This window comes from Dermacentor andersoni, chromosome 1 (genome assembly GCF_023375885.2).
Source record: "Dermacentor andersoni chromosome 1, qqDerAnde1_hic_scaffold, whole genome shotgun sequence".
Taxonomy (NCBI): Eukaryota; Metazoa; Arthropoda; class Arachnida; order Ixodida; family Ixodidae; genus Dermacentor; species Dermacentor andersoni.
The window spans coordinates 354,757,392-354,763,976 of record NC_092814.1 but is presented as its reverse complement, the minus strand read 5'-3'; the positions used below and the strand labels follow the sequence as shown (position 1 = coordinate 354,763,976).

The following is a 6,585-nucleotide window of genomic DNA, read 5'->3' as shown; positions in this document are numbered from 1 at the left end:
CAATAGCACTAATATTGACATTCACCTATTTTCTTTCTTTTTCTTATGTTTAGGCAGCCAGCACACCTCGAACAGCGACCTTGTCTGCGGGTGTGTCACCCTAGTCGGCAAGGAAGCATTTGAGGGAAAGCGACAGGCAATGTGGACAGTCACTTCTTCATGTAAACGATACTCTTTCTCTCGAATGACTCCTGCGCCTCGCCACGCCAGCTCACCTGTGCAGACTCCATCAACAAAGATGCCGTGGGGGCACGTGCAGGTCAGAGGCAAGAAGCAGTGGCACTGGTGTTGACATTCACCCAATTTCTTTCTTTTTCTTACACTGAGGCAGCCAGCACACTTCGAACAGCCACCTTGACTGCGGGTATGCCAGGAGATTCCTGTTGTACATATGCCCATAATAAACTTCAGTAAACTTGACCTTGATAATAAACTGATGCATTGCTTTTTTGAACATTTAGTGTACACATACAATGTATGTTATGCTTTGCACCGCTACACAGCGTATTTTGAAGCTTCCCTCTATATTTTTCACATTTAATTACGTATGTCTTGCGTGGCCCTCAATGTTGTAGTTCATGCTGTAGCAGCTGCTTTGTCTGCGTATTGCACACTGGATTAAGCTTGTAATATCTACATCTGCAAAAGGCCTAAATTTCTCTCACATATACAAAATAAGGTTCTGTGAAGTTCTCAGTGTTACAAAAAAAAATAAAAGTAAACAATCCGATCGTGGGATTGTGTTTATTACAGTAATTGCTATGACAGTTGTTGACAAGTTGACAACTTGACCTGGTCAATCCGTCATGGGAAGGAATTGTATGTATACATATAGAAAAAAAAGGGTATGTGTGTGTGTTTGTAGGAGGGGGGGGGAGGGTATAGGATTAGGGCGGTACGAAAAAGCGTACCAACACCGTCCTGTAGACCCATTACTTTAAGGTACCGTAACAAAGCGTATTATGCATAAAATTCGTTCAATTAACTCTGATATTATTACATGAGCCCGGCGACGCGAGCTACATATGCCATGACTCGCATTCGCGACTGCACCGGATACCCTCCATATTATTCTGGTTATTCGTGCTCACTGCACTGAGGCAAAAGAAAAATCATGGGCGCAGGTGCCTTTAAAGTATTTCGACCTTGCGAGGCACCGCAGCGCGTGCCAGGGGAGCTGTCCGTCTGAACAGTCCCTGGCACACACCTGCCTCGGCGGCCCCAACCTACGTACTGTTCTGCTTCGAGCTTCGAGAGGAAGCTTTAGCTCGGGTGCTCCTCTCTAAATACATGTAAACGGAGAATTCGTTTTTCTCAGCAACCACTGCGCCAAATTTGACGATGCTTATTGCATTTAAAAGAAAAGCTTAAAATCCAGTGGCTGTTGGTTTCAAATTTTCGATTTAGGTTGTCAATTTTTATTAAAAATTGGCAAAAATCGAAAATTTTCGAAAAACGAAACTATCAAGTTTACAACTCTGTAACTCAGCAACGAAAAACGATAATACAATTCTGGGAATTTAATCTAATAGTGCATACAAAGCGGACAAAATTGATATGCTACACATTAATCTAAAGAAAATCTAGTAATATGGAAATATAGCTTTTGCAGAACCCTTGTACACATCGTAACAAATTCACGTAAGATATCAATTGACATGTCAAATTTTTCCGCTTTGAATGACCTAATGGATGCCGTTAATTAATGCTTTATCAAACTTTCGTTCGTTCGAAACTCGAATACGCGTGTGCAGTTTGGGATCCGTCTCACCGCACACTCAATCAATCCATGGAATCCCTCCAGAATCGATCAGCCCGTTTTATTATGTCCAACTATTCACGTACCGCTAGTGTATCGCAGATGAAATCGTCACTTTACCTTCCTAACCTTCAAACTCGGCGCAACATCTCGCGCCTTTGTTTATTCCACAAAGTGCTCCATCACCGTTCATTGAATCAGCAACTCATTTCGCAGCCAGCGTACTTATTCTCCCGCATCGATCACAGCAATAAGGTAGCTGTTCCTCTTTGTCGTACTGACATGTTCCTGCATTCTTTTACGCCGAAATCCTGTTCGCAGTGGAACCGCCTTCCCTCTTCTATCGCCACCTTAGCCGATGCGTCATCATTCAAGACCGCTGTGACAGATCATCTTTTAAAATGACTCGAATTCTGCTGGGTTTTTTTCTTTTATTTTGCTGCTCTTACTCTCTGTTTATCTTATCCTTGTCCTTATAGGCTTGAATGCTTTTTGTTTGTAAACCATGTACCCACCCCCTCTGTAATGCCCATTGGACCCTGAGGGTATGATAATAAATAAATAAATAAATAAATAAATAAATAAATAAATAAATAAATACAGAGCTACTAGTTTGTAAACTTCGTGCTTCTATATTATTCAAACTTCTGAATTTTTGAAAACCTTTTTAACGGAATTCAGGCCAAAAATAGAAATTCCGCTTCCAACAGATACTAGAATTTAACGTTCTCTCTCAAATGCAACAAATTTCATTAAGATTGGTCCATGGGCTATCTCAGAAAAACGCTTTTGCGTTTTACATGTATTTGAATAGGCCGCGTCGGAGTTGGGCCCGAGCTAAAGCTTCCTCTTAATAACTTTACAGTCCTGCTTCCTCTTAATGACTTTACAGTTAATGACTTTACAGACTTTACAGTCGACGTACGAGGTGCAGTGCAACCGGCGTTCAGGCGGCACGGTCCGTGCACACGGAAGGCGCTGCCGAAACCGGTTTCTGCATCGCAGCTTATGTTTGTTGTCTATGAGTAGTGAAGCCAACGTCCCTGTATATGCTTTCTTTCTTTGCTAAATAGAGAAATGTATTCCTCCTCGCAGCCAGTGTATTTTCGCGGACAACTTTCTGTGACTATGAAGGGAAAGCTACGGGCGCGTGGCTGCTGTACATGTGTTAGCGCGCCAAGTAGTCCGGCAGCGCTTGACAGTGCTTTTGGTTGCTCGGAAGAGTTGCTGAATCGACGCAACTTCCATGTGCGACGGTTTCGCGTTGGTCCCGATGCGGAAGGTAAAAGCCGCAAAATAAGTAAACTTTTACACTCAGTGGTGTGTTCTGTCTCATTTAACTGTTGCTAATAGAGTGTTGGTTTTCTCTTCCACAGCCTAAACTTACGTGGATTAAAACGCGGGTCTCTTTTCAGAAGCGCTCTCATTTGTGCACGCTTTGCCTCCGTAGCTTTCCCTTCATAGCCACAGAAAGTTGTGCGCGAGTATAGTTCGCTACGTTCTTCCCAATTGGAGTACGCAACCTCGGGTCATCCGCGGTCGTTTCTACATCACGATAGACAACACCAAGAACAAAATTTTGTTTGTAAACCATCTGTTTGTAAAGCATCTGTTTGTAAACCGTTCTTAGGCTGACCGTGCACTTCGTGTCAACAGCATCGTGCCGCGTTTCGAAGGACACGGCGGAGGGCAACAGCTTCCAGCTAGAAATGTAGCACGGAAGATTGTGTCGGCGGCGCTTCAAAAGTTTTTGGCTACTTTGTTCACCCTTAAAAAAGTTTTGCACCCTTTGGGGCGTATGTTATCCCACCACGATAATTGTCATCTACCTTGCTTGCGTTCCCTTTCTTGAAAATTCTGCGCTCGCTGCCCTCTTGTCGAGAATGCTATGTCACGCTCATAACGCGCATGCCGTTCGTGACCTAGAAGTATCGGGCGCGCAGTGTTAAGCAAATGCCGGCAAATAGATGACGATTATCGTTGCGGGACAAGATAAGCCCCAAGGAGAGCAAACTTTTTAAAGAGCCTTCAGTGAAGCAAAGATTGCTAGCTGGCTGTGACAGATGGCGCGTTGGTTCAGAGAGAGAGAGGGAGTGAAGCTTTCTATCCTAAAGTTATCTTGCCTGCGTGCTTTAGAAGTTTTGGGCGCATAGGCGCTGATGAAACGTGGACGACGGTTGCGCCGCCGAGTTTACCGCTTTCGCCACACTGAAGCACTTTCCCAACGACTGGTGATTCCATGCTGCACACCGTCGAAGCTACGACGACGATGCTCTATGCTGAGGCACTGCCAATTATTGGGGGCCGGGCCATCGACTACGACGTTCCCGTAAGTAACCTCTGGATAATAACGTTACGTTCCCGTAAGTAACCTCTGGATAATAACGTTGGCAATAGCCTCCTATAGGTTAAAGTACCGCTGGGAAAGCTCAACAAAAAGACCGGGCCTCTGCTGACGGGGCACAAGTCGATTCAGGTTCGTGAAATCGAGTATGACAACTGCACCGTTCGCAAAAGTTCTCAATGGAAGATAGCTAACAAAATCCGAGTAAGACAAAGTGACGTACTACATGGCTGGCTTGGTGAAATCTGACACGTTCCTTGTGTGAACGAGCCCACCTTAACTGCAGATGTCAAGCAGAAGTCGGTCGTGAGTGCGTCGAAATGCCAGATTTCGCAGGATTCAGCAATAAAGCGCGACGACTTCTGGTATAATAGTGCTCTTGTGTCCTTGCAGATCACCCAGGTGTCGTCCGGCAGAACGTCAACGCCTAGTGCGACTCAACAAACACCCTCTACCCGGGAAATGGTACAATGCAATCGCGACAGGCAGGACTGCTCGAATCAGCGACAGTTTGCGTTCAGCCCAGAGTTTCTTGCGAAATTGGACACTCCTGAATGGTGCGGCTGCACGATAGAGAACTGGGCATCTTTCACCGCAGGCGAAACGCGACCCAGGATCCGAAATGAGCTCTTCTCTTACAATTACGTGCTCATTCCAGAGCTGAGACGTTATGAAGAAATTAATATTATTTACTTCAATCTTTTTGCGTACAAAAGCTTTTCAAGAGATCCGCACGAGTTACCGTCAGAGAAGAAGTTGGAACTGCGATTCCTGCACACCACTGATAAGGCAAGGGACATGTTAGTGTGTGAGGACGTTTGTTGGGAGAAATTGCATCCTACAATTACAATTAATGGTGAGAAAGTGTACTTCGTGGGGTCCAGCAAGCATTACGTGAGCCCTGGTCGCATGGAAACAGGCGGCTTCGTCGCCGATGACAAGCTAAGCCTGCTATTCAAAGCGACGCCTTAGCCGGTGATTTCGGATGCGAGAGTGACTTGGCAAAACATTGTCTGGTTATGGTCGCCCACGTCGTTATAAAACCTTTATTGTAGGCGAGTTGATTATATGTCGGTACATTTATTTTTTCGGGGCGTGTGGTGGTCGACACTCGGGTATTTGATTTCGTTTGAATAGTGACTGCAGCTGTCTGCGGAAAGAAACCGGCATTGTGCAGCTAAACCACTGAAGCATGCAAGACGGCCAGCGTTTGCTGCAGCAGCGAAGCGGGCCACGATGCAAGATCACCGATTGTCTCATCCTATTTTATGCAGGTGTAATATAATTATATTGGCAAGCAAATTGTATATGAACAAGTGAAATAAGTAAGAACGAGTGCATATTTTTGAACCATTGCTGCTTGAAGTCTGATCGCACATTGTTCGCACGCCCCTATTCTCCTCCCACTTTTTTTAAATAACAATTATCGTTATTACATCCATTTTCTTCAGTTACGTATCCAGCCCGCATAAGCAACAGTGCTTCCGTGTTCCTCTCTTCTTTCTGTCTCTTTCCATCTGTGGAAGGCAGCGTGCCTGAAGGGGGTGTGCTTGACTTCGTTCATTTTTTTTTTCTCTATATCCCTTGCAGCTTGCGAGAATGGTAAGACAAAGAAATATATATTGAAACTTTTCACACTGCAATCTCTGCAATGCACCGCGCCAATCCACCACGTTGGCACTGTGGATGTGGTGTTGTTCTACGCGTGGGCACAAGTTAACTGCTTTTAATTCCCGACCATTCGAGATGAGCTGAAGCCATGAACAGCTGCAGCCCGTATTTAACATTCAATTAATTATCTATTATTATCACGCGTCGTGGCAAATGGCCGATGCCAGCGGCTCGGCGACATCCGAGGTCCGAGCGTCGCTCCAAACAATGACTAATGCTACTGTTAACATAAATGCAAATTATAACAATTTCGGTAACTATACACCAATGCCACCCTTTCGCTCCCAAATTCACGTGCATTTGTAAGAGCGGCTTCATTGAGACTCCTAAAAGTAGATTTTCGTCTACTCCGTGCTTAAATGCCGGTTACAGAGCGATTACATGTAGCACTTCCATGTACCTTTTCTACTTGTGTAAGAGCCGCACTTCCTTCCTGTTTTTTTGCAATCTTGACAGCATGCGGCCCTTCCACGGAGGAGGGCCACTGCGGTCTAATTTTTCTGGTCCTGTGTAGTCTCGATTTCTTTGAGCAATAGAGCGAGCGCTGTTACGTTCATAACGCATATATTTGTTACCGCAAGCACGCCACACAGCATGTGCCCGTCTATAATGCCCATTACTGTCGCTGCTCCGATACGGTTCGCCAGCGCACTCGTGGATACAGTCATCCTCGCTGCCCTCCATGGCGTTAGATATGATTGTGACAGCAAAGTTTTTAACAATATGTCCGAAGACCGCGCACTCCACGTGCTCAGAACGCATGCACACATGCTGCGCTGCTCTCTTCAGGCTTCGAATTACGTATTTCAAC

The 6,585-nt window shown here is 45.2% G+C and overlaps 1 long non-coding RNA gene across 1 annotated transcript; it reads left to right on the top strand.

The window, feature by feature from the left end:
• The first annotated feature begins 3,807 nt into the window (after window positions 1-3,807).
• On the top strand, window positions 3,808-5,458 carry LOC126516406 (uncharacterized). Its single transcript, XR_011892333.1, has 2 exons — window positions 3,808-4,088; window positions 4,497-5,458. It is a non-coding gene; the product is annotated as an uncharacterized lncRNA (long non-coding RNA).
• The last annotated feature ends 1,127 nt before the right edge of the window (window positions 5,459-6,585 follow it).